The sequence below is a fragment of the Lissotriton vulgaris genome, chromosome 1_1 (assembly GCF_964263255.1).
Source record: "Lissotriton vulgaris chromosome 1_1, aLisVul1.2, whole genome shotgun sequence".
Lineage (NCBI taxonomy): Eukaryota > Metazoa > Chordata > Amphibia > Caudata > Salamandridae > Lissotriton > Lissotriton vulgaris.
In genome coordinates, this window is record NC_141685.1 from 477319574 (window position 1) to 477347243 (window position 27670).

Below are 27670 nucleotides of genomic sequence, written 5' to 3' on the forward strand. Positions count from 1 at the left end.
GTGGGGCTGGTTTAGGTCTTTTAGGCTTCTCGACTGTGAAGTGGACACAGTGGTGGTCGGTCCAACGTGGTTGGTTGTGTGGCTGAAGTGGACACTGTTTCCTGCAGCAAAGATGGGGTTGAGGGTCTGACCTGCCCTGTGTGTCAGTGTGTTGATGAGTTGGTTGAGTCTTATGTTGGAGAGGTTCTTGTGGAGGATTGTGGAGTTGGGGTCGCTGAAGTTGTCGAGGTGGAAGTTGAGGTCTCTGATGAGTATGTAGTACGTTGATGCTATGCCGTGGGGTGCGATGAAGCCGGTGATGGTGGTGGCAAAGGGTGTCTGGGCGCCGGGGGGTCTGTAGATCAGTGTAATATGGAGTGTGGTTTTAGGGCTCGTCTTGATCTGGAAGTGCAGGTGTTCGGCAGAGGGGAGGGTCTTGCTGGAGGTGGTGAGGTGTGGGGGGTGTTTTTGTGGACTATGGCGATGCCTCCTACCGGGTTGGGATGATCCTTCCTCTGGATCTTGTAGCTGTCTGGGATGGCGGTGTTGATGTCGTGGGCAGATGTGGTGTTAGTCCAGGTCTCTGTGATGAAGGCGATGCCAGGTGAAAGAGAGTTGAGTAGGTTCCAGATTTACATGGTGTGCTTGTGTACGGAGCGCACGTTGAGGAGGATGCAGCTGAGGGTGTGTCGTCAGTGTTGGTGGTGTTGGTGGCTATAGTGGCGATGAAGGGCCGACGGCAGCGGAGGCAGGAGAACCGGCCGTGGGTCGTGTTCGGTGAGGCCAGTTTGCAGTCTGTGTGACTTCCGGGGTTGAGTGCGAGGAGGGTGGTGGTGTTGTAGCGATGGACGGTCAGAGATCCAGGGTTCCTGCTGCTGGCCGCGATCGACTCACGGACATGCGCAGATTGGCTTGCTTTAGGCGCGCCAACGGCCCGCTTACTGCACGTGTCTGCTGCGCGACCACGCAGCAGCCACCATTAAGTAGTGAAGGGGGGCGGGACTGGAGGTAGGGAGGCGGAAGTGGGGGCTGTGTTGGGGAGTGGCCGCTGGAGCAGCAGCGACAGAAACTGCCAGGGGAAGAGAATTAAAACAAACCCTGGAATTAATTTAACTTTCAGCAGCAGGAGGAAAAGAAGAAAATAGGCAGCAGGAGGAAGAAAGACAATGGGCAGCAGGAGGAAAGCAGCTAGCAGGCTAGGGAGGGAGCAACTCTGAGCAGGAGCGGGCTCCAGGCTGCAGGCGTGAACCCTGCTCCGGGGAGGCGTTCTGGACTGGGCGATGCGGAGGAGAATGTGGAGCTGCAGGGGCGAGTGCTGGCCTGGACCGAGGTCAAGGTTTCACACGCGCTCCCCCGCAGCAGCCGCCATTAAATAGAGGAGGATGCGGGACTGGAGGTAGGGAGGCGGGAGCAGAGGCTGTGTCAGGGGAGGGGCCTCAGAGGTAGCGACTGCGGGAACTGGCGGGGGAAGAAAATTAAAAAGAACAGGGAAATAATTAAACTATGGGCAGCAAGAGGAAAAAGACATAAATGAGCAGTAGGAGGAAAGCAGCTAGCAGGCTAGGGAGGGAGTAACTCTGCTCACCTCAGAGCGGGAGCGGGCTGCAGGTGCGAACCCTTCTCCGGGTAGGCACTCTGGACTGGGCGATGTGGTGGAGAACGCGGAGCTGCAGGGGCGAGTGCTGGTCTGGACCGAGGTCAAGGCATCACTTTAAAGAGTGTCCACCATGCCTGGCTGCAAACCATGCCCCTCTACTTGGCATCTAGACGAGAGTAGGCTTTCCTATGGGGTTGATCTCAAATAGGGACACCAACTTTATGTCTGAATGTCTGCCTTGTAGCTATATGTCATGAATGTGGTATACCCTACAAGTTCACTGTCCTTTATCATCCCCAGACTAATGGCCTAGTTCAAAAAGACCATGAAGGCATAATTATGGGTTTTCAGAAAAAAACTCAGCAGGAGATGAGATGTTCTTCTTCCATATCTACTGTTTGTCTATAGGGGGATGTGACAAAAAGGAGGGGGCCTCATCTCATTTGCACGTTTGCTTGGGGTTTGGCACCATTGTGGCACAATTGACCAAACACCCCAAAAATGTGTTTTGGACAGAGGAGTGTCAAAAGGCCTTTGACATCCTGAAAGGGATTGTGCTCAGCACCTGTCTTAAAAGCACTTACTACAGCAAGGAATGTATTGTTCAAAGAGATGCTCTGAGCATTGGATTGGGGCAGTGTTGACACAGGTGAATGAAAAGGGTCAGGATCAACTAGTTGCCTTTAGGAGTAGGGGACTACCCCCCAGAGAGCAGCAGTGGAGTGCTATTGAGAGGGAAGCCTTTGTTGTGGTTTGGTCCCTGAAGAAGTTAAGACCCTACTTGCATGTGACTCACTTCAAAGTTCAAACCGACTAAAGGCCTCTCAGGTGGCTTATGCAGATGAGAGGAGAGAACCCAAAACTCTTGAGGTGGTCCATTTTCCTACAGGGGATGAACTTTATAGTGGAACACAGGCGTGGGTGTGGCCATGCCAATGGAAATGGGCTTTCCAGGTTGTTCTCTTCAGACTATAAATACTACCATGGTGGAGGCTAGTTTTTGGACTGATATTGTTCTTTTTGACTGCATAAGTGCACTGAGTACTGCCACACAGGAATCAGCGCTTGTGCTCTAACCCTTAAAAGCTTTACGTCGGGGTGTGGCCAAGATGGGGGATGAGTAAGACGTGGCTCTATGTCTCTCCGGCCACTTCACCCAGCAGGCCCCATTTAATAGCCGACACACAGGATAAGTTACCCCTGTTTGATGTTCGTCAACAGAGATAGCCCCAGAGAACATTCTGGATGACTTATGGGGGCCGCACAGGACTGAATAGTGCCTCGGACCGCTGAGAGGAAATCACCACATAGGACACAGAACATGGTGGCGTCCTAGCTGGGGCTCCATGGCGAGCAGGCCTAGAGGACTCATTGTTGCCCTGTGGTCCCCTGGGACAATGGGACTCACTGCCTGGCCTGGAGGTGTGGTGAGCCAGCAGAAAGGGAGATGGTGGAGACAGCACACCATAGATCTGCCGTACCATCTGCTGGGCCGCTTTGCACAGGCGACCTTCGCCTAGCCTGAATTCTGTGGGTGCACGATTCGCACCTGGACAGAGTTACAGCCTATAAGTCGGAGTGGGAGGGCCCTTCCCGTCGAGCGCTGCAGACCCCATTGTTCTCTTCCGTAGGGGCTGGATCTGCGAGTGGAAGATTGGGTAGCCTGCCTTTCTTGAATGACCGAGCTGAAATCAAAGGGAGGACTCATGCTGCTGTACCAGCCTGGGTCCTGCATTGGTGGCTTCGGAGGCCTTGTGTGGAGACTGGTTCCTGACTCATTGAGCCTCCCTGCTGAGGTAGGCGAATCCCACCCTGATCTGTACGGTGCCAGCCCTGAGCTCCTGCCGTGATGTCAAGGTGAGCATTGTGGTGGTGATGTAAGAGGGACCTGATTGAACTGTATAGACTAGGCCTGGGAGTGGAAGCGGGCCATGAAGGATTTGGTGGGATAGCATCAGGGGAGCACTAGTGTAGTACGCCTGAGATTCTGGCTGCCTTTCTACATGATATTCTTTCTTTGGTACTGGTGCAGGAGGAGCACCTTTGACCCGGAGTGGAACTCTGGACTTTACAGGGGTTGTACTCTGCTAATCGGCTTTGGGTGCCACGTCTGGAACGAGGACCCAAGTGCCCCTGATGAAGACTACAAAGAGGCCCTTGGCCCAGCTTAGCTCTTAAGGGTCACATGAACGCCTAGACACCTCCTGAGCCCCTTGCTCAAGCAAAGAGTGCTATACTTTCAGGGCCCGAGGCTGAGTTGGGATTTTGTCAACAGCAATTCTTCCTCATGGGTGCCCATTTTAAAATCACGCTCTAGACCGGATTGAGGGGGGCTATGCACAACATGTTTCTAAACCGGGTGTCCTGGAAGCCTGCTCTCTCGAACCGCTACAGAGAGACACATTGATTCTGCTGTGTGTCCCAACAACACTGTGGGCTGCATCCTCAGATGTGAAGATCAAACATTGACTGTCTTCACTACCACCATGACCCTCCACCACTTTGGGATTGACGACGGTGAACACCCATCCCCAGTTCTTCAGCAGCATTGCTTACCCCATATAAACGGTGGCTACTGGCTGAGGGAAAAAGGACTGCTCACTAAAACATATGCTTGTCAAGCCTGAAGTACAGCTGGGTGGTGAGCATCTCCCACGAAAAAAGTCTGGACTCTCCGTTGGATAGTGGAGATTCGGATGCTTTTTGAGCTGGGTGGGTTGGGGGCAGCGGGAACATACCTTGAGCCACAACATACCCCTTCACCACTTCCTACACCACCTGGGAATTCACACAGTATCAGGACCGACCTGTGCAAGTAAGAGTGGTGGGGCTGGGTTGGGGGGGATTTGACAGATGACCACAAGCAAAAATGTAACAAATAATTAATTTTCCATTGTCATCATCTGTCGAAACACCCCCGCCCACCTGGCCCTACCGCCCCGCCGCTCTTACCTGCACAGGCTGCTCCTGCACAGTATATCCATATTCACAAACACTTTCTTGTTAGTTATTATGTTTAGTTTTGTTATTTTTTCATTTTATTGGATTTGGGGAAATCTGCAGAGGATGATCCTTTCTCACTACCTCTTTGGCCCTTCCCATGACATCTCACATTCTGCTAGTTTCTACCTAACTCCACTGTGGGTCTTTATATTGGGGAGAGCTTATAGATATCACTCTTCTAGCTTACTATGGCCAAAGCCTTCACGAATTCTCATACTCACCGTGAAAAGGTTAAACAACTCACTTATGTGTAAGACTATATTAGCTTATTTGGAACACTCAGGAGCTCACATATGTTTAATTCAGGAGGTGCATCTTGTGACAGAAGACTGTCCTTGTTGGCGATTCTGAACCTTTCTACTTCAGTTCTTTGCTGTCCGTTTTTCTAAAATAGCAGGAATGGCAATCTTGGTCTCTAACTTTTTCCGGGGCAAAGTGGGTCCTAAACAGACAGAAATACGAGGTCAACTGCTGGTCCACTCCTTCTCCCTGGGTAATCATACATTTAAACTAGGAACTGTTTATGCCTCCAGTGAAGGCCAGGAGCTGTTTCTTCGCTGCACAATTGCTGAGGTCTTGGCCACACAGCACTGCCAGGTACTAATAGGGGGAGACCTTAAACTGGTCTTCAATAATGATGTAGACAAATCTGCCCAAAGTCATGGCCAGTTCGGGGCACTTTGGCTGCATGAGATAGGTCTGGCAGACAATTGTCATCAATTGCATTCTAACACACGGGGTTACACCTTTTGTTCTCACGGCGATAACATTTAACCCACATTGACTATGTGTTAGGAACCCCAACACAAATTAATGCAGGTGCCGCCGAGTTAGAACCTCACTCCCACTCTGACCATGCAGCATTATCCCATTTTTAAATTTCCCTCAGATTCCATCCCCTTCTAGGAAGTGGAGACCATGGGACACACTTTTACATCGATCAGAAGTCGTTAAACAGGTTGATAAGGCTATGGTTGACTTTCTTGCACTAAACAACACTTCAGACACCTCCGTTGTGACGCTATGGGAAACTCTAAAAGCTGGATTTAGAGGCAATTTTACTGCAATATCAGCAGCGGATTATAGGATATGCTGAGCAAAAAGGGAAAAACTGATGTGTTAAGTCCAGGAACTTGAACTCATTCATAAGCAAACTAGAGCCCTAAGAGTGTGGTGCAAATAGGTAGCTGCACGGATACAGCTAGCCAGTATTGATCTTGATAGAGCAGAATATGCTGCACTGTGTGGAGAAGTGTGGCTCAAGTGGTAGGAGCGGCGGACCCTGATGCAGAGGTCTGGCCCGGACCAGGGTTCAATTTCCCGCCTTGGCGGGTCTTGGGCTCAAATTTCCCCGGACCTGACAATTCTCGCCTCGGTGCCTATTCCAATCATGGAGTCCCACTCTGTAACTCTGGGCAATAGCTTGCTTAATCTCCACAACGGCCCCTCGCAGCGGGATGCCTGGCTTTCACCTTGGGGATGCTCAGTAATGGGTTGTCTCGCAGGGGAATACCAGGACGGGTTCCCTAAGCAAGCGCTGGGATGCTTCCGGGCAGCCATACGCTCTACAAATCAAATTTCATTCATTTCACTCCACCTCCTACATTCGTACTATGTTGGGGTGATAGGTGTGGATGCTTTTTAGCTAGCAGATTGCAGACCCAACGTCAGTCCATTAGAGGACATGCTATCTTAGACCCAGATGGTACTGAATACACAGCTGATGCCCAGATTGTATCCACTTTTCAGGATTTCTGAAGCAAACTCTATCAGTGCTAGGAGTTACCTTCTGAAAACACAAGCTTTTATCTCCGTGAGGCCCATTCTTCTAAAATTTCTCTATCCCAGGCGGTTGATATAGATCGCCCCATACGGATCGAGGAGGTCATTTCTATCATTGCCGGCAGAAACCTCATAAGAAACCTCATAAGTCACCAAGTCCAGATGGCTTCCCAGCAATTTTCTATAAAAACGTTTGCTCATCCCTCGCTCCAATATTAACAAGATTGTTTAATTTCAATCAGGGTCCTGACACTATATTACCTTGTATGCTTGAGGCGTCTAAAGTAGTCATACCGAAACATGATAAGGATACATGCCAATGTGCCTACCAGCTGATCACCTTTAATGTAGATCACAAGCTATTCACCGGCATACTTCAACTTCTGCAGCGAGCTATCAATTGCTTTGTCTGGGTTAATGGCCAATCTTGCATGAGGGAGGCATTGAGTTATAACCCCACCAGGCAAGGGGGCCTTGGCGTACCATATCTTTTACAATACCATAAAGCAGCACAGCTCTGTTTCATTCTTGAATGGACTCGGAAGGAATACGAAAAGCATTGGCTTTTTATGGACAGAGCAGTGTCGGGAAAACATCTCTGTAAGATATCCTTCCTACCTAAACACTCAAGACCGAGATGCCTTTATTCGTCACCCATTGATAAGTCTTTCTTAGAGGTCTGGGATCGAGTCAGTGAATGGAAGAGTCTGACCTTGTTCCCCTCCCCACTCACCTTGATTGTAGGTAACATGGATTTCACCCCTGGACGAAATTCAGTGGAATTCCATCTCTGCCAAAGACACGATTGTTGCTCTATTGGCCAGCTATTTAACACAGAAGGCACGGTGTCCTTCGCCAGCTACCGTTCAGAATTTGCAATGTCCTAATTGGAGCATTAATTTTGACAGAATGGATACAAACAGGCTAATGGGTGCTCTACAACATATTATCAGGGTATATTTTAGAGTATATCACATTTGGTGCATCTAAGAGGGTGAATGTGTATCCAACATTCACAAGTCCTGCATGTGCAGAAACTAACAAAAACAATACCCTCAGAGCACACTATTATTAATTCTCTCTGTAGATATAGCACCAGTCTTATTGGCAAATGTCACTTTTCAGTAAATCAGAATTAGAAAGTCCAGGTCTCCTCCAATTTAAGGTTTCAGAGTTCAACTGTATTTATTTTCATGTCATCAATCATCTCTTGATAATCACTTGTTCATGGTACATCAGCCAACACGTGTTTCGTCGTGCAATATAGTACACATTGACTTCCTCAGGGCTGCAACCAAATAAACAATACCCTAGAGATTGACACGATCTACGTATGGCTTTATGAATAAAAGTGTGTAAAGTAAAGACACACAAACCAAAATTAGGTAAGCTCCGCATAGTGTATAGGTTTATAAAGAGAGAAGATGGAAAGGTAGTTATGCCACTCCAAGTATACAATACACCCGTATTTAGTGAGTATGTGTCAAACCTTATACCAAAGGGAGCATTCCATTGTGTTAGGTTCCATGCAATAAAACTCCAGATTCACCTAAATATTCATGGTTTCCTCAGGAATAATATCTTCCTCTGGATTCAACCATATATAAATCTAAGAAAATATAATAACCAAATTAAATCTGTACCCTCATTATCAATCCTATCTCATATTTGAATATCATATAATGATCCCATGAATAGGATCTGGGGTTCTCCACAATGGTCCTCACCACCACTTTATTTATGCTGTCCCTAAACTCAAACAATAACAATAACTCAAGTGGTAATTACCAATTCTATTACCTCTTAATGCCACATCCGTGCGTGTATATTTTATCCTCCTCTTCAGTACTCAGATATTTGCTTCCAATATTGTTTTAGCTAAAATAGATATAAGCATCTCTTATATTTATGCATATACATCTATCATCTCATCCTGCTAGTAATATAGCTACATTCACCATGCATGTAATGATCTCGAGTTGGGAGTCCCCTGATTTCAAGTGATCCCCGGGCTGCAATAAAAGATACTTAAATCACTTTCGGGCTAGACCTTACTTGTTTTTTACAAACTTCGAACTAATCACGCTATATAACACTCACCCTCGGCGTGCAACATCTTGAATTATGAGGTCCTCGGTCTTCTTGGGCAGTGACTATCCTCACTACTCCGTTACGGCGTTCAGCATAGGCGCCATCTTGGAGTGTCTATTTATCCTAAATAAACATTGGGTGTCATCTTGTAATGGGTCCATATCTAGTATAATCTAATAACGCTATCGATTCCAATTCGTACTGATTTCATACTATCTTAGGATGTTAATCTCACCTCATATTGCTCCACAACTCTATTCTTGCTTTCTCTTTACAAAGTAAGTCATATTACACATAATATCTAATATAATCAAATAACAATATCGATTCTAATTCGTACTAATTTCATACTATCTTAAGTAATAAAACTCACTTCATATGGCTATTAAGGCGCTATAATTATATTCACAATCATGTTTTAACGCTGTCTAAGATCAGTCGCTCTATGTTAACCACTTAACCACCATCGTTATTTATTGTGATATGCTGGCCGCCATCTTGGAGTGTACACTACCTTGATTAATTATCATATTCTCCTGTATTTCATGTGCCCGTAATTCATGAATAATATCGACCACTTTTTGCGGATCTTATTCTTAAAATACCCACAACTCTATTCTTACATTGTAATTTCAAATTAAATCATATTGCATAAGGGGGATAAGCGTATACCTATATCAGAATTTTGTCAGAGTGTAAGGATTGAGAATATCTATATTTGTGCTATTAGTTCATTATCAAGGGATAGGGGGTGAGGGATTAAAGAGGTGTCCGTGCATGCCGGTCCGCCATGAGTCACAATCATGTGTCAATCGTCTCATCACTTCAATACATTTTAAGCTGGGAATACAATTATAAAATGTGTAGAATATAGTTGTACAATGCAATATATACATATTCATTAAATATTCGTGCATAATAGTCCATCATGAGTCACATATGTATCATTCTCCCATCATCTTATTACTAATGTATATATCAATACAATTGAGGGCTGTATATATAGTATATACATATAAGGAGCTATATATAAAACAATTATTATTCAAATTGGTATATATAATACAGTCTATAGTGTAGTATTCAAATAAATTAGATCTATGGTATCTGTTATATGAATAGCAACCTCGCCATAAGTTTCTCATTAAGACCTCAATATGAAGTGAACGACAAGGTCATGGATTCGAACATATAAACTTATTCATATTATATACCTACCTATATATTTCATTAGTTATACTACACTCAATCAGTAGTATAAATCTGTATTAACCTCTTTCAGATATTAATATATCGATTAACATAATAACATTTAGAATTCCATTACCACCTTGTGTGTGTATTTACAATTCTAGACCAATATCTCTTAATCCTGTCCTAGAAAAAATTGATATTCATTATCAATATTTAATCCTTTCTCAACCGCTTTCATTTTCATAATCCAAATTACCTCCCTGCGTCTGAGTTTCAGTAATCTGTTTCCCCTCGAGGGTCCTGTGTCACATAATCAATTCCGTGATAACTAAATTGGTGTTCTTGTTTCTTCTCACTCTTCTGTATAAAGTGAGCAGCAATTGGATACCTCGTATCTCCATTTTTCCAGGCTCGGAAATGTTCTGTCATTCTATCTCTCAACCTCCTGATCGTGCTGTCTACATATATTTGTCCACATGTGCAGGATATTACATAAACCATGAAGGTGGTGTCACAATTTATAAAAGCATCAATCTGGTAAACCTCTGAGCCGTTATAACTGAAACTCATCACTTTTTTCTTGGCCCATCTACATGAATTACAACGTCCACATTTATGGAATCCCTTTGTCCTACTAGTTAACCAAGTACAGGTTCTAGCCGGGTAACTATGACTCAAGTCATTAGCCAACGTTTTGCCATTCTTAAAGGTAATGGAAGGCCTCTCACCAATATATGATATTAAGTCTCTGTCTGCTTTCAGCAGATGCCAATGTTTGTTGATAATAGAGTATAACTTATGTGATTCTGTATTAAAATGGGTCACCAGACGCACTTTCTGTTCTTTTTTATCATCCATTACTACTCTCTTGGGTACCAAAGTCTGTGATCGTCTAAGCAGACAAGCTCTCCTCCTGGCCTTGTCAATCACAGTTGACTCATAACCCCTTGCCTGAAATCTTTTTGTCATATCATGGACATTCCTCTGAAAATCATCATCCTCCGAACAGTTCCTCCTCGCCCAAACCATCTTGCCGTAAGGTATTGATCTTATCTGGCATTTAGGGTGACAGCTCGTCGCATGTAAAATCGAATTGCAACTTGTCTCTTTGCGATACATTCGAGAACAAAGCCTCATATCCTGAATATATAATTCTACATCCAAATAGTGATTCTCCACTTGTCATATTGTGTGGTGAACCGCAGGTTCACATCGTTATCATTCAAATATTCAAAAAAGTCATTCAGATTATCAAGGGTCCCAGTCCAAATCATGAGGTAGTCGTCTATAAATCGACCCCAATATTGGATATATTCGACCCTTTTCTGGCCGCGTCAGCCCCAGATCCACTCCGCCTCAAACCATCCCATAAAGAGGTTGGCAAAAGACGGAGCGAATCTGGAACCCATTGCAGTCCCAAGACATTGTCTATACCACTTGTGATTAAAAACAAAGACATTATTTTTAAGCACTATCTCTGTCATTTTCAACAGCATCTTAGTATGCTCAAACAATTCCATGGGTCTTCTGTTAAGAAAGGTTTCAACTGCTGCTATTCCCAAATGGTGTTCGATATTTGAGTACAAAGAGACCACATCTAATGTAACTAGGTACATACCATCCTCCCACCTGACATCTGACATGATATTAAGTACATGTTTTGTCTCTTGAATATGTGAGGGTAAGCTCTGCACTAGAGGTCTCAAGAATATATCTATATATTCTGAAAGTCTTTCAGTTGGTCCAACAATTCCAGAGATGATAGGTCTCCCAGGCAGGTTTTTACTATTTTTATGTACCTTTGGTAAGGTATATAAGCAGGGAGCTCTTGGTGTTGAGATCATCATATAATTATATTCATCAACATCAAGAAGTGTAAGATCATACCATTCTCTAGCTTCCTTCAAACCCTTAGCACGGAAAGTAAAAACCGGCTCCCCGAATGACCCAGCACCGCCAGATATAATAATGGCAGCCGCACACACGACCCTCCCCATCATAAGGGAGGTCTTAAATGCCTCTATCTCTTCCGGCACGGTCCCGATAGCATGGAAGCAGGCCATGGTCAGAGCCCTGTTGAAAAAGCCCAACCTGGACTCTACTGACCTGAGCAATTATCACCCTATATCACTGCTCCCATGGATAAGCAAGATCCTGGAGAAACATATAAACCAACAACTAATAAACTTCCTAGAAGTGCACCATCTACTGGACCCAACCCAGACCGGCTTTAGACCGAAACACAGGACCAAGACCGCCCTCCTCATGGTCACCGAGGAAGCCAGACAAATTCTGAATCAGGGAGGATCAGTGGCAGTGATCCTCCTTGATCTCAGCGCGGCCTTTGACACGGTCAGCCATAACACCCTGCTGTACCGTATGTCCCAGGTCGGGATTAAGGACAAAGCATGGTCCTGGTTCCAGTCCTTCTTAGAGGACAGGTCCTTCCGCGTGTTTGACGGCGAGTCTGTCTCCACTAGCAGACCTCTGAAATGCGGTGTCCCCCAGGGTTCCTCTCTAAGCCCTGCACTCTTTAACCTGTACATGAGACCACTGGCGGATGTCGTCCGCCCTTTTGGGATTAAGATCATCTCCTACGCGGACGACACGCAGCTAGTGGTCTCTCTGACGCAGGTTGCTAATCCATCAGCACAGGGCAGGCTTAGAGAGTGCCTAGAGGAAGTGAAAACCTGGATGTCTCTTTCATCTTTAAAATTAAATGGGGACAAAACAGAGCTGATGCTTCTTGGTCCCTCAGACCTCAGTGTCCCTGCATCCATGTGGCCACCTAGTTTGGGCCCTCCACCTACCCCAAAAAATAGCATCAAGAGTCTTGGAGTCTGGCTTGACAGATCTCTGTCCTTCAGTATGCAAGCCACAAAACTCTCAGCAACATGTTTCGGCATCATGAGGATGCTGAGGAGAATCCTTCCTCTCCTTCCTAGGGAGGCCAGACAAGCAGCTGTCCAAGGTCTAATCCAGTCACGCCTTGATTTTAATAATGTACTCTACCTCAGGGCCCCGGAATACACTCTGAGAAGGCTTCAGATAGTCCAGAATTGCGCTGCCCGCATCTTACTCAACATTCCCCGCAGACAGTCAGTCAGGACCGGACTGATAACCCTCCACTGGCTACCAGTGCGCCAGAGAGTTATGTTCAAGGCCATGTGCATAGCTCATCAGGCCTTCTGGAACTCTGGCCCCAGAATCACTCAAGACCTAATAACCAACTATAAGCCCAATAGGAACCTACGCTCGAGTCAGACCTTCCTGGCAGCAGTCCCCAGAATAAAGAGATCCAGATCCGGAGGCAGGTCTTTTTCATATAACGCAGCCAGGGCCTGGAACGCCCTGCCGCTGCATCTTAGAGCTAACCCTAACCTTCTAGCCTTCCGGAAACAGCTGAAAACCTTTTTATTTCACCCAATCTGATCAACTCCTCCTTCTCCCCACGGGGCCACAACCTGGGTTGATGGTATTCTTAGCGCTTGGACGCCTCCGGGCAGCAATTCGCGCTTTACAAATACACATCCAATCCAATCCAATCATTTATACTAATCTTGAGGGGTCCAAGTGGGTTATCCCCTAAAGGCTCATAGTACCTTAGATCATTAAGTTGTGACATAATCTCAGCATTGTATTTCACCGTATCCATCACAACAATATTACCACCCTTGTTTGCCACCCGGATGGTAATATTGTCGTTAGTCTTCAAAGCTTTCAATGCTGCTCTCTCTCCTTGTGTCAGGTTATCAGATCTTCTGAAAGGACCACCATCTGACTGCCTATCAATACGTTTTTCTATATCTAGTTCAACCGACTTATGAAAGGCATCAATAGTGTTGCCTGTTCCCAATTGTGTTGTCCATTTTGATTTGAGCTTGAGACCATTACTTTCACTCAAGTACCTGTTCACCTCCAAATCATCTAATAGTTTAGCAACTGTAATAGAGTCTTCCTCATTCTCTGTCAAAGATAAAAGTAATTTTGTTGCATTTGCCTCCTCTATAGTCAAGTCACTCATGTGTTTAGTTTTAGTCAAGCTTTTATCTCTGTCAGGTGCATGTACAAAAAACTTCATAATTTTCAGAAGTCTTACAAATTTATAAACATCAATTTTGGTCATGTACCAATCAGCTTCTACATTAGGACAAAATCCCTCCCAAACCCTTCTTAAGCAGTTTTACCATATCAATTGTAAGTTCCATACTTGACAAATTAATGATTTCAATCTCACAGTTCACCTTATGGTCCAAATTCTCTAGTCTTTCCGCGATCTCAGTCTCATTCCTCGTCTTGTTCCTTGCTGTCCTCTTGCCCCTGGTTCCTCTCCTTGTCTTATGATACCTCCATCACGGCCTCTGGTTGTAGAGTCCCGATTCCCTATTCTGAGCCTCTTCACCTCCTCTAAAAAAGTATTCTCAGCGACCCCAGCTAACATCATACCATCCACCTCTTCATTCTAACTGCTCACAATAGACGATGCCTCAGTATCACTAGCGCTTGCGCTTGGGGTAGTTGTAACTCTTTGTTTAGAACCCCGGGTTTGTTTAACCAAGTAATCAAACCGTCTAGCAAACGTAAAGATACGTCCCGACTTGTAATCGTTCTCATCCTGTTTTAGTTTTCTTGCCTTCCTACGCTTTATATCCGCCTGCAGGTCATTTAAATAATTGTCTAATATAGTGTAGTTCTTAATTGTTTCCTCTGGTAGATTAAGATCTTTTATTTCGTCTTCAACTTTCTGTATCTCTTCCAGGAGTCTCTTAATCTTTCTTTCTGCATTTTCAATCAATATGTTCATTAAGTTCCTGGAAGAGCTACTAAGCTCTTTCTCCCAATTCTCTAATAAATTTGGTTCCAAGTCCTTGTAGGTAGGCATTATCTGTGATCTTAGGCCTCTCGGTATTATATTGAGGGTCAAATATTGCTTCAAAGTCACAGCGTCCCACCATTTATTGAGTTCTTGTTTCTTCAGATTTTCAAACTTTCTAAACTTCTCCCTAAGACCTACATCCTTAGCAGGCTTCTTAATGTTAGTGGCAGAGCCAATATTTACTCCTGATTGCAGGTTACTAAATAGGTCCTGTGCTTCTTTGTCCCTATTCATTTTACAAATATACACTGTTACCCTCTTTGCGGCTGCTCCTTGCTGCACAACTAAAATTGACAGAATGGATACAAACAGGCTAATGGGCGCTCTACAACATATTATCAGGGTATATTTTATAGTATATCACATTTGGTGCATCTAAGAGGGTGAATGTGTATCCAACATTCACAAGTCCCACATGTGCAGAAACGAACAAAAAAAATACACTCTGAGCACACTATTATTAATTCTCTCTGTAGATATAGCACCAGTCTTATTGGCAAATGTCACTTTTCAGTAAATTAGAATTAGAAAGTCCAGGTCTCCTCCAATTTAAGGTTTCAGAGTTCATCTGTATTTATTTTCATGTCATCAATCATCTCTTGATAATCACTTGTTCATGGTACATCAGCCAACACGTGTTTCATCGTGCAATATAGTACACATTGACTTCCTCAGAGCTGCAACCAAATAAACAATGCCCATGAGATTGACACGATCTACGTATGGCTTTTTGAATAAAAGTGTGTAAAGTTTTTTTTCCTAATTGGAGCAGCTTTGTTATCTCTAAATCCGAAATTCCATAATCCATCCCATGGTTAGCCCTGGAGCTCAGTGGCCCCTCACCCCTTTTGAGAGGTGGCTGGTATCCAAGTCCTCTGATAAACATCTGGTTACTGAACTATATAAACTCCTGCATTTATCCACCCCTCGGGTTAAACAAACGAGCCAGAAGCGTTGGGAGGTGGAGCTAGGCCACTCTCTGACACCCAGAGAATGGGAGGATATATATTTTCGAGTGCCACACGACCAGCAATGCAGCCAGTATAGAAATAACTATCAAAATAGCCATCTATTCGTACCTTACCCCATGCGCCTATATCAGGGCAATCCCACGTGAAAACTGGATTGCTGGTGTGGTTGCAGCTCCTCAGGAACTCTGCTGCACAAACATCTCCCAAATACCTGTGTCATCTTCGTTTGACAGACGTCATGAATACTCCATCCTCAGAGACTACTAACTAGGAGACACCAGACACTCTACATAATCACATCACCTATTTCATTTGATATCACCTGGTTCTAGGGGGTAGGGTGGGATTTTGGGATTTGGTACCTGTTTTTTGTAATGCATAATGCATTGGAGCTATGTCTGCTCATGATGACACTATGCTACATCGCTATGAAAATGGAAAATTAATAAAAAAGATTTAAACCATAAAAGGTATATGTCTAATTGGCTCTCTCACAATTGGCATGAGTTAATTTACTTATAGGTCCCTAGTTTATGATACTAAAGGTAGTCAGGGCCTGTAAATTAAGGTGTCCCATGTGCACTGCAGCGCTTACTGTGCCACCATGAGTGTGACAAAGGAAAACATGGCTCCCAACCCACCAATGCTGGCTGGCAGAGCAGTTTTAAACTGCTAACTCTACTTTGCCATTTAATGTAAAGGCAAAGCCCAAACCTTCTTTTTTATTATCAATATTTATAAGTCACCCTTAAGACATGCCTACTGAGCCCTAATGGCACGGTGCATTATATTAAAAGGATAGACGTGTTATAGTAACTTTATATGTCATGACAGTAAAAATTCTGCATTGACTTTTTACTGTTGAAAGGCTAGTAACCCCATTGGTGAATAAAGGCTTACCCTATGACAGCTCAGCAACACTAACTACTGAATGAAACTAACATATATGATACTTCAAGATATAAAAAGAATTGCAGCATTAAACCTGACTTTTTGCTCAAGTCAAATTTAATGCAACGTTCGCAAAAATGTCCACTTTAGAATTTTGGTACTACATTTACTAAAGTTTCCAGTGATTGTTTATGTTTGCATACAAGCTGCTGTCCTCAAGACAGCCTTCTGCCCTCCTCTAGAGAGGTTGACTGACTCTCAGGACGGAACACAAGGGGCATGCTGAGAGAAGAGATATGACCTCCTCTTGACAGGGAGGCCAAACAGAGCATGAGCCCAAGAACAAGCTTTAAAGGTGAGGTGCCTTTGAAGGGCAAATTGTAGTCACACATGTGAGGGTCTGCTATTTAGTTTTAGCAGACAGGCAGGCATTTCCAACATAGAGGGAGAAGCTGTCGCCAAACCATTTTTTCCATGGACATATAATCCTCAGGTAACTGCACTGCTGCTATGCTATGCTATGTGGATTTCTAAAGTGCATGACTACCTGTAGGCTTCCCAGTGCTGGCTAAGACATTGCATTGATCTGGGAGAATTGAGAAACACAGAGGGACTATTAATGTACCATGCTTTTAGCCTTTTTCTGAGCTGTGATTCATTGGTTAGGTATTTTGTTCTATGTGGAGAGTGTTTCTAAGTTTGAGATAAGATATGAACAGGACCTACTACCCCATCTGGCCATGTGAATTCTAGGTACCTTGAAGAATTGACCCATAGAGGATCTTAAAGCCCTAATGGGGGAGTACATGGTGAAGAGTGCCCTTAACATAGTGTCCCCTTTGGCGTTAAGCTATGTATGTGCCAGACAGAGTGTTTTAAACTTGATCCTTGCCTTAATGGGAAGCCAGTACCGAGAAGCTAGAGCACTGTTTGTTGAGGCAAATTTTGGGACCTTGTATAGGATCTTTGCTGCCGGGTTTTACACAACCTGAAGCCTTTTGATGACATATTTATGGGAGCCTATGTACATAGAGTTTGCGTAGTCCAACCGGGAGAGATATATTATACTATTGACAACCCAAACTTCTGAACAATATCTGCTAATGGTCTGAGGCCCGAACCCTGCGGGACTCCACGCATCAAGGGAAAGACGTCAGAGTAGCATGAATGTTTGCAAATTTGGAAAGATCTGTCCTTCAAAAAGGAGGTGAGCCAAGTAAGAATGGAGCTCTTTATTCAGGCTCCACCCATACTGTACGTAACGGTCTCATGATTAACAGTGTCTAACATTGCACTTAGGCCCAGGAGGCTGAGAGCAGCTGTTACCTCAGTTAACGCAAGGAGGGCAGTTTCCCTACTGTGCTGTGTATGGAATCCCATCTGTGAAGTGTGCAGTGGATGATGTTCTTTTAGGATTGTAGACAGTGTTTGATTGACATGTTTCTCAAACAACTTGATGTATGACTGGGAGCAGGGAGATTTACCTATACTTCCCTGGACATGTTGGGTCGAGATTGGCTTTTTATAGCAAGGGTTTGTCCACCGCATGCTTCCACTTAGATGGCACTATTCCAGTAGATAGGGGCAAGTTAAGGAGTTCAAAAACATAATGCAGAAGCTGGTTGGAGCTCCTTGTGACAGTGTGTGTGGGGTTGTGGGCAAGGGATCTCCAAACACCAAGAGAAGGGTTCTGTATGCTGGGAGTGGGCAGAATGGCATTTTGTGGGCTAGCTGGAAGCCACACTTCACTTGAAGTCGTTGCTAGGTGGGTGGGGGCCTTGTAGACCATTGGCAACTAGTTGCCACATCCCCCCAGGGTAATATTCAGGCATAAAAGTGGCACCCCTGGCAGCCAGAACTCAGTTCATGTCTGTACTGGAAAGAGGACTGAAGAAGAATGCCCTTCTGTGCCCTGGACCCAGCAGAGAAAGGCTGCACCAAAGACTGAACTGCACCTGCATCACCTTGGGCTTGCAAAGAAAGCATTGTGCATGTGGTGCCCTGTTTCAGGAAAAGTCATCCCTGAGCACCAGACAGGAAGGTTGACTCCATGAGTCAGGTGGGTGACTCCCTGTTACAGCCACAGTGCTATAAAGGTTGAGAAGCCTGCTCCTTTGAGAGCTCAGTGCCAAGAACCCTGATCGCCACTATTCAGCAAGGTGCAGCCTGGGAGAGTGAGTTCCAAAACTCAAAGGTTACACACAAGTCTACAGGACCCAGGAAAGCCATTGTAATGCAGTTCGGTCACCCACAGAAGTTACTGCAAGTTTAAGGGAAGTGCTTGTTTTGGTGTAACTGGAGATCAGTGGAACAGTGACAACTGGTTTGGTGCTAGACTTCACCTGGACTTTGTGGGACATTGACCCCTAAGTTCAGGGGGTGGTCACAGGAAAACCCCTGACACCGGCCCAGCATCCTTGAGCGTCTTCAACATCCTGCACTCCTTGTATCAGGACACCTTTATTGATTCTTACCATGGTTCACCCACAGAGTTAGAAACTGGACTCAAGTCTGCTTTACTTGCAAGGTAACTGTGCCAGTGGCGCTTATTGGTTCCTGTGACTGGCTCCCAGCCAGAACTGGTCCCCTCAACCGTACCCTAACAACAGTTTTCCAGTCACTTATCGTGCCTAACCCTAAACTGTGGCGGTAGATTACAGTGACCTATTGCACTAAATGAAAAGCAGTGATTTATTGTTTCTTTAAAAATTAATAAATCTGGAAGCCGCCAGTGAATTTTTATCATATAGGTGTCTAATTAAAGATAAACATACAGCCTATAATTTTATATTGGTGTTTCACTTTTGCTGTGTTGCGTTTTGCTCTTATTCAACTGTTTTGGTACTTCTTAATGCTTTACACATGATCCTTTGATAAAGCCAGGCTGCTCTGAGTTAAGAGAGGGCAAAGACCATGTTCATTCGGGAGTTGCTCTTAGTGCTGCGAAGGATGCCCCCAGAGCTATTTGTTTATTACTAGAACAAACCTTCTGCTGGACTCTAAAATTGAAATTATGAAAAGTATATACGTACTATTCAACACCACTCGGTACATTCACAGGCAAATGCGCCTTTTTAGGTCAAGGACTAGTGTCGCACTGCGCAGCAGTGTGGGCGGAGCTCCGAGATTTAATGTTTTTGAGCTGTTTTCTACAGTGGGGCTTGAACCCGCCCCTCTTCTCCATTGACTGGCTTCCTAGACGGAGGCCAGCCATTGGAGGAGAGGGGCATCACTCCATTCAAGAACCGTCTTTTCCAGATTCGGGTGCGTTTCTCTCTCGTCTTTGTTTTTTTTAAACCCTGCCTCTTTTCTAGTGGTGGGCGTTCTTTTTTAAATATGGAAAGAATGTGCTTTGAGGTGACAGCAATACTTTGGATGTCGAAGCCATCCTGAGGTGGGTGGAGTCGTGATTTGGTGTGGCAGTTGTCATTTAATGTTACAGAAAGCTCTGTCTGTAGGACGCCGTTTCAGACTAAAATCTAGGACTATGAATCGGGCGCGGTTATCCATCTCCCACACTATTTCTGTTTCAATTGGAAGCAGCTGTTTGTCCTCCTTCTATTTTGATGTATAGTTATCAAGGACCCCCTGATTACATAGAATTTGGGATTCCTGGGTCAGGGAAAATAACTGATCGGCAAACAACAACCTAGGCAATCATAATTAAAATTCAATAATGAACACGAGGATATTAAAGGAAAGAGAGCTACCGGTGAAATCAGATTCTAGTATTTATTGACATATATATTAAAAAGAGCATGAATTTCATATATTATATGTAAAAAATCATAACAGATCAAATAATCACAATACATAAAAAGAGCTTTTAAATCAATATAACACACAATAATTGACTCATTACAGAAATAATTCATAAATAGGAGGTGGCATAATAATTCTCGACGCGCGTTTCGGCGACCAGCGCCTTCTTCTGGAGGAGCCACGTGTTTTATACAGAACCGATATATTCAAAACAGGAGCCAAAATGACTCAATTGATTTCTTTCTTCACACGTTTCTTCTACTTAACAAGAAAAATCCAAAGGATTGACAGCTTATCAGGTCTTAGAGCATAACTTGGTGTACGATTTGCAAGTCCGGTTATATATAATCTGTGGTATTTGATTGAAAGGGGCCGGATCGGGTATGACAGGTGAAACGACTTAAACTTCTCGCCGTTAATGTGACCAGGTGACTAATACTTTGCAGGATAAAAAACTGATAAGTCCCTGCGTGGGTGTAAATATACCCTCAGGTCAAAGAAGGTTCCTCCTGATGTGGGGAAGTTCTTTCTTTTTAATTTCCTCCTAACATTGTTTAAAGGAACTCTATCGGTCCGACGGCGAGAAGCGTGGTTCTGGCGGCTGCAATCGTCAAACAGGATGTCCAAAGACAGGAGGCCAGTCATTGGAGGAGAGGGGCTTCACTCCATTCAAGAACCGTCTTTTCCAGATTCGGGGGCGTTTCTCTCTCGTCTTTGTTTTGTTTAAACCCTGCCTCTTTTCTAGTGGTGGGCGTTCTTTTTTTTTTTTAAATACGGAAAGAATGTGCTTTGAGGTGACAGCAATACTTTGGACGTCGAAGCCATCCTGAGGTGGGTGGAGTCGTGATTTGGTGTGGCAGTTGTCATTTAATGTCACAGAAAGCTCTGTCCGGAGGACGCCGTTTCAAACTAAAATCTAGGACTATAAATCGGGCGGGGTTATCCATCTCCCACCCTATTTCTGTTTCAATTGGAAGCAGCTGTTTGTCCTCCTTCTATATCCATCTATCTTGCGTGTTGTTATCGTATGGCTAAGGAGCTCAGACTCCTGACGTTGCTGGTCACAGTCGGTGGGCGGAAGCGGAAGCAGCTCGTGGAGCCCCTGCTGGGAGGGAGGTTATAAAAGCGTGAGCGCTTCCTGTGCGTTCTGAGCCCAGGAAGGCTGGAGAAGGAGGGTGGTCGGGGTAATGGCGGAGAAGAGCTGTGAAATGAACGGGCTGGTGGCGTCAGTGTGCCGGTGCTGTGCTGGGCCTCCACCTGGGCACAGGGGGCCGCTCCCTGGTAGCGTCTCCAAGTGGGTGCCCCTCAACGTTGGTGGCACCTACTTTCTCACCACCTGACAGACACTGTGCAGGGATCCTAAGTCCTTCCTGTACCGCCTGTGCCAGGCCGACCCCGACCTAGACTCCGACAAGGTAAGCGGTGTAGCTAGTCAACCGGAGGAGTGGGCGGAGGGAGGGCACCTGAGGACAACTGTTGGCGCTGGGCACTGGGACCCCTTGCAGATGGGCCTAGTGAGGGCACAGTGGGTACAGCACTAAGGAAGGAGGTTGTGACTTCTGGCGGAATATTGTTTGGATGTCGTTATAGTAGACATGCAGAAAATAATTCGTAAAACAGGGGGATGTTAATGGAGAAAGGGAGCCTGATAAGGGCACTCAGTTTTTCAGATTTTGTGGAGATGGTGGACCGTGGCTGGCTCGGATATGCTGGTGGTTGTGGTGCCTCAGTGGACTGACTTAATGAAACGTTCTCGTGACTAGATGTCGCTATTGTAAGTAGGGGTTGACAGTTGCATTCGCCTCGAAGGCGTTTGGAGGTGTTGCACTGTATTGATATTGGCAGGCAGTAAATCGCAAGGGGTTTGTGGAGATTAAGGTTTATGTCCTCAAAAATGGCTAAAGATGTGGTCTGTTTACGTGTTGTCACAAGTGTTGTCCAGTTTGAACGCCTCTACAGAGCTCTCGCATTGAAATGGTCTAAATTAAAACATTCACGAAGGTAGCGTCACTAGAATCAAAGTGACATCCGTGTTGAGTTGTTGCACATATTTTGGACACTCGATGGTGATAAATGTAATGTAAATTGATACTTGTATAGCACAAAACTCACCCGCAAGGGTCTTAAGGCACTTGTACGAATACCGCTGTGGAACCCATCCTGGCTTTCCCTGTGATGGGTCCACTCCGGGGCACCCCCAAGGTGGAGGCCAGGCATCCTTAGCGTTGTGGAGATTAAGCAAGTTATTGCCCAGAGTTGCAGAGTGGGACTCCATGATTGGAATAGGCACTGAGGCGAGAATTATCAGGTCTGTGGAATTTTTGAGCCCAAGACCCGCCGAGGCAGGGAATTGAACCCTGGTCCCAGGCTAGACCTCTGCATCAGGGTCTGCCACTCTAATCATTGAGCCACACTTCTCCACTAAAATAAATGGGCAGCTCTGAGGGGTGCGGAGAACCTGAAACCCAAATCTGATAATGAATTCAGAGGCATATTTGAGAGACCCTTATGTAACAAGTGATGAGGGTGTGGTTAGATGCCTGTGCAATACTCGACTGGCGGAAAGCACACAGATGTTAATGTACAGTGTAGGTGCACTTTATTTTCAGTTTTCTCTAACTTCATCTCACTCAAGCAAATTTGTTTATTCTGCATGGCAAGTGCTGGTATTCTGTAGTGAGATTTAGTCATGAAAGAAACGTGCTTCAACCAATTACCAAATCCAATTGCACACATGAGCCACATCGCACTTTAAACATGTGAGGAGGATGGACTTGTGTGGTACCCTGCCTCCAAGGCCATCCATTGATTCATGGAACCCTATGGTGGGTTGGGTGATCATGTATTATACCTAGGTTAACCATTATTAACATCCGCTCCTTTGCATGGTCTGTCTGCCAACTTTCAATTGTCTGTTACCTGCCCGATGCTCAATACATTCTTCCGATAACCGGCAGTGTGTTGGTCTGCCTTGTTGTTCTCATGCAGTTTGCCGCCGTCTGTGTGTGGCTCTCTGTGTGTGTGTGGCTCTGTGTGTGTGTGTGGCTCTCTCTGTATGTGTGTGTGTCTCTCTGTGTGTGTAGCTCTGTGTGTGTGTGTGTGGCTCTCTGTGTGTGTGTGTGTGTGGCTCTCTCTGTGTTTGTGTCTGTGTGTGGCCCTCTCTGTGTATGTGTGTGGCTCTCTGTGTGTGTGTGCGTCTCTCTCTCTCTCTCTCTCTGTGGCTCTCTGTGTGTGTGTGTGGCTCTGTGTGTGTGTGTTTGGCTCTGTGTGTATGTGTGTGGCTCTGTGTGTGTGTGTGTGTGGCTCTGTGTGTGTGTGGCTCTGTCTGTGCGTGGCTCTGTCTGTGTGTGTGTGGTTATGTCTGTGTGTGTGTGTGTGTGTGGCTCTGTGTGTGTGTGTGGCTCTGTGTGTGTGTGTGGCTCTGTGTGTGTGTGGCTCTGTCTGTGTGTGTGTGGCTCTGTCTGTGTGTGGTTCTGTGTGTGTGTGTGTGTGTCTCTGTCTGTGTGTGTGTGTGTGTGTGTGCGTGTGGCTCTGTCTGTGTGTGTGTGTGGCTCTGTCTGTGTGTGGCTCTGGGTGTGTGGGTGGCTCTGTCTGTGTTTATGTGTGGCTCTGTCTGTGTGTGTGTGTGTGTGGCTCTGTCTGTGTGTGTGTGTGGCTCTGTCTGTGTGTGTGTGTGTGCGGCTCTGTCTGTGTGTGGCTCTGTCTGTGTGCGTGTGTGTGTGGCTTTGTCTGTGTGCATGTGGCTCTGTGTGTGTGTGTGTGGCTCTGTGTGTGTGTGTGTGTGTGTGTGTGGCTCTGTGTCCGCTAATACTCTCTACCACTCTCTAATGCTCTTCTATTGCCATTGTAAATGACAATACCATATTTATGTTTTTAAAAAAACAAAAAATGAAAACAAAACCGTTTGCAATGCCAATAGCTACAACTTTAATAAAGCCAAGACCATTGCATTGTAAATGCTTGTTTCCTCTTTCCCATTGCTCAGTTTGAGGACGTTTGAAATTCCAACAGTTCAGTAAAAAAAGGCTTCCGTCTTTGCGATTTTAAGAATAAAACCATCCAATATATCTTATGCATTTGTCCGGCACTTCTGGACCTAAGGAAAACGTACCTGAAGCCACCATTCATCTCCGAGAATGCAGGCACATTCTGGAAAACGGAAATGTACTGCTGCACAGCACAACATTGTTCAGCCATAGGGAGGCTAACCAATTATTGAGACTAAGCATATCGCCTTTAAAAAAACAAATTCTGACAATGTGCCCACGAAATGTTAGCCACGTTTATGAACTGGAATCACGCCTCATATGCTGTTTGCCTTTTATTGTACAATATTTTATATTGTCAATTTTAACTTTTATTGTATGGATATTATTTTATTTCCAATAGAATAAAATGTATTCATTCAGTCATTCGCAGGCGGTATCTGTTACCAGCACTGAACTGTCAAGCTGTTAGCAGTAAGGCATGCCCTATATTGTGATTCATGTGTATATTATGTTTATATGTTTTTTTCGTTAGAAAATAAAGTGTTTGTGGTAAAAATGCCCCATTCCAGCCAAAGTCTTACAGCTTAGTGAAAACGAACCATACCCCTAAAACTGTGCATCATACAAAATTTGTTATTTTGGATGTATCTATTCTCTGAAGATTCTTCAGGAATCCCGTAGGTTTATTCAATACATTTGTGCTAAAATCTCCGGAGGACCCTTTTTATACTATATCTGCTGTGTGTATAGCATTCTATATAGGAGGCAAAGATTTGACACACTTGTTCATCACCTTACTTAACTTGGTGACCCCAGTAGCCAATTAAAGCGAGCTCTATTTTTGCTCCAGGCCATTAACTACTAGTCCTTGTAACATTCACACTCAATTAATATCAGTGGCTGCAAGGCATCCATAGACCTTCTTGACACATCACCTCTTCCTTGCATCCAATGGTACACTCTGTTTGTCTCTATAGCAACCTGAAGGATCGTGGATCAGTTAGAAACTCTGTTTACTTGCAGGACAATTTCAGATTTTGTTTTTATATCCTTTTTGGAATATTTCACATTGTTTTATTTTTATTAGCTTTTAATGCGTGGATTCCTCTCAATAGAGTGAGGAGAGATTAGCTAACACGTATCTCCCATCACTGATTCTTGATACTACTAGATTGTATGTTGGCAACAATGAAATAATATCCTCAGGTTTACAGACTGCTCAAACCTGAAAGCTTCTCACAACAGGGTGATTTACCTAATCCTTCAATTGTACGTATTTATACCAATTACGCACTGGAAGAAGCAGCCAGTTTGTCTTCAGCATCCACATGTAGAGACGTCTTACAGCCAGTGCATTTTTTTGTTGCAGTTTTATAAAGCGCAAACTCGACCCGAAGGTATGGGAGCACTTTACATGAGCACCAGTCGCATTACAGATGGACATATTCATTTTTAGGTACGAAGAGATTAAGGGCCACATGTACGTAGCTTTTCTGACCTCACAAACAGCCCGATTTGCAGAATCGGGCCGGTTGCGACTGCAAAAGAGCATTTATTTTGTACAGAACCCTATTTTGTGATCCAGTAACCTATTACCAAATTGCAAAATGGGTTAGCGATTAGATATCAGGAAGGAGCGTGTTAAGAGTGTCCCTTCCTAATAGCAACTCGTAGTAGTATATCTGAATAATTTGTGACCGAAATGCAGTTCTTAAACATGCGCATTTTACAGCCTACGTCAAGTAGGTGGTGACCCATTTGCAAAACGAAGGGGTCCCCAAGGTACCCTTTCCCTTTGTAAATGGTTGTAAAAACAAATTTAAGAGCAGGCAGTGGTCCCACAGACCACTGCCTAGTCTTATAAAATGAAAAGAAAACAAACTTTTCATTTTTGTTTTGAAATGCATCCCTTTTTCCTTTAAAGAAAACGGGCTGCTTTAAAAAAAAAAAAACACACACATTGCTTTTTGTAATAGCGATCACAGACATGGCGGTCTACTGACCCCAGCAGGTCACTATTCATGTGATTTTAGCGATTACAATGGGTTGCAAATTGCAACCTACCTCATGAATAATAAAGAGGTAGGTCTATTTGCAATTCACTGGGAATTGCAAATAGTGTAAAACACACTGTAGAACATTGCTTTTTACTACTCCCCAATAGCAAATTGCAAAAAATTGCTTTAAGGTAGTTGCAAACACAAACGTTTGTACATCTGGCCCTAAGTGATTTGCCCAGAACCACAGGACGTGGAGCTTCCTGCAGAGACTTGAACCTGCATCCCCAGTTTCAAACTGCATTTGCCCTATTGCTCTAATTTTCTCTGTACTTTTCCAGCTGCTGCTACCAGGTTCTGTGGGAGGGCATATGTGGAAAGTTACAAGTCCCAGAATGCAAAGAAAAAAACTGGGCACTAGAAGCAAGTAATCTACGGAACTGGGAATCTTGCAGGGTGGTGTAATTCGACACGAAGATATGTTTGTGCAATAGATATGCTCTGTGAGAGGTGTATTCATTGTGCCACTTTCAATCCTTGTAACCACAAAAGGTTATTGCATCCCTTGCAGTATCTAGTGGGCTGTCTGCTACAACCTTCATATATATTTCACAGTTCTCAATAGCAAATAAAAAAGTGATTGGAGTCTTATATTCAAGAAGACGGCTTTCCTTTGAAGTTAGTTATTTGTTGCTGCTTTAACATTGGATCTTCTTTATAATAGTGTTCAACTGATCATGGTTTGACTATAAAGACAGAAGCACAAAATGTGAAGGTTGGTGAAATTGCTTGCTGCCCATAGTTATTGACAACAACATTTTTCTCTGGTAAGAGCTACGATGACCTTTGTGTGGGGTGTGTTTAGTGGTCTTGGATAGTGAATAAATAGATGGGGGCAATATGGAACTGCCCACCGGGGAATCACCTCATGATGAACTGGGGCATTTCCTAAATGTCTAGTGGACTGTGTCTTGGGACAGTTAAGAACAGGATGGAGTACATTCTACACAATGTAGGCATGGAGTACCCCTACTGCTTCTCATCCGCTCCTGTTGGGCTTATGCCTCTCCATGACAATTATTTGGGTAGTTTTAGGTGGGGATACAGATCCCTTCCCACTAACTATTTGCATAAGTTTAGGTGTTGTAGGATTGGATTAACCTTCTTGTATGTGAAAAAATGATTCCATAGTTCACAGTCAGTCAGAATATCTTTATTCGGCTTATTTAAAAGCCATACAAAGAGGAGAAAAAGATAAAAACATTTCATACAAGGTTTTTTCTTAAAAACCGTAAATACAGACAGACAATTTAAAAAGTATTTACAGACAATTAAAAGTATTACATTAAAAAATGAGTATAAATAGTAAAACATTTGCTTCAAGGCGAATCTAGGCAGGCAGCTTTCACCCTTGAAGCGGGTACCAGAAAGTTAGCTATACAAAAAGTGATGTAGGGATTAGGTAGTAATTGTAAAAAGAGCAGGGTCGGTCTCACTTGAGTGAAGCCTGCCTCTTTAAGAATAGGCAACAAGTATTT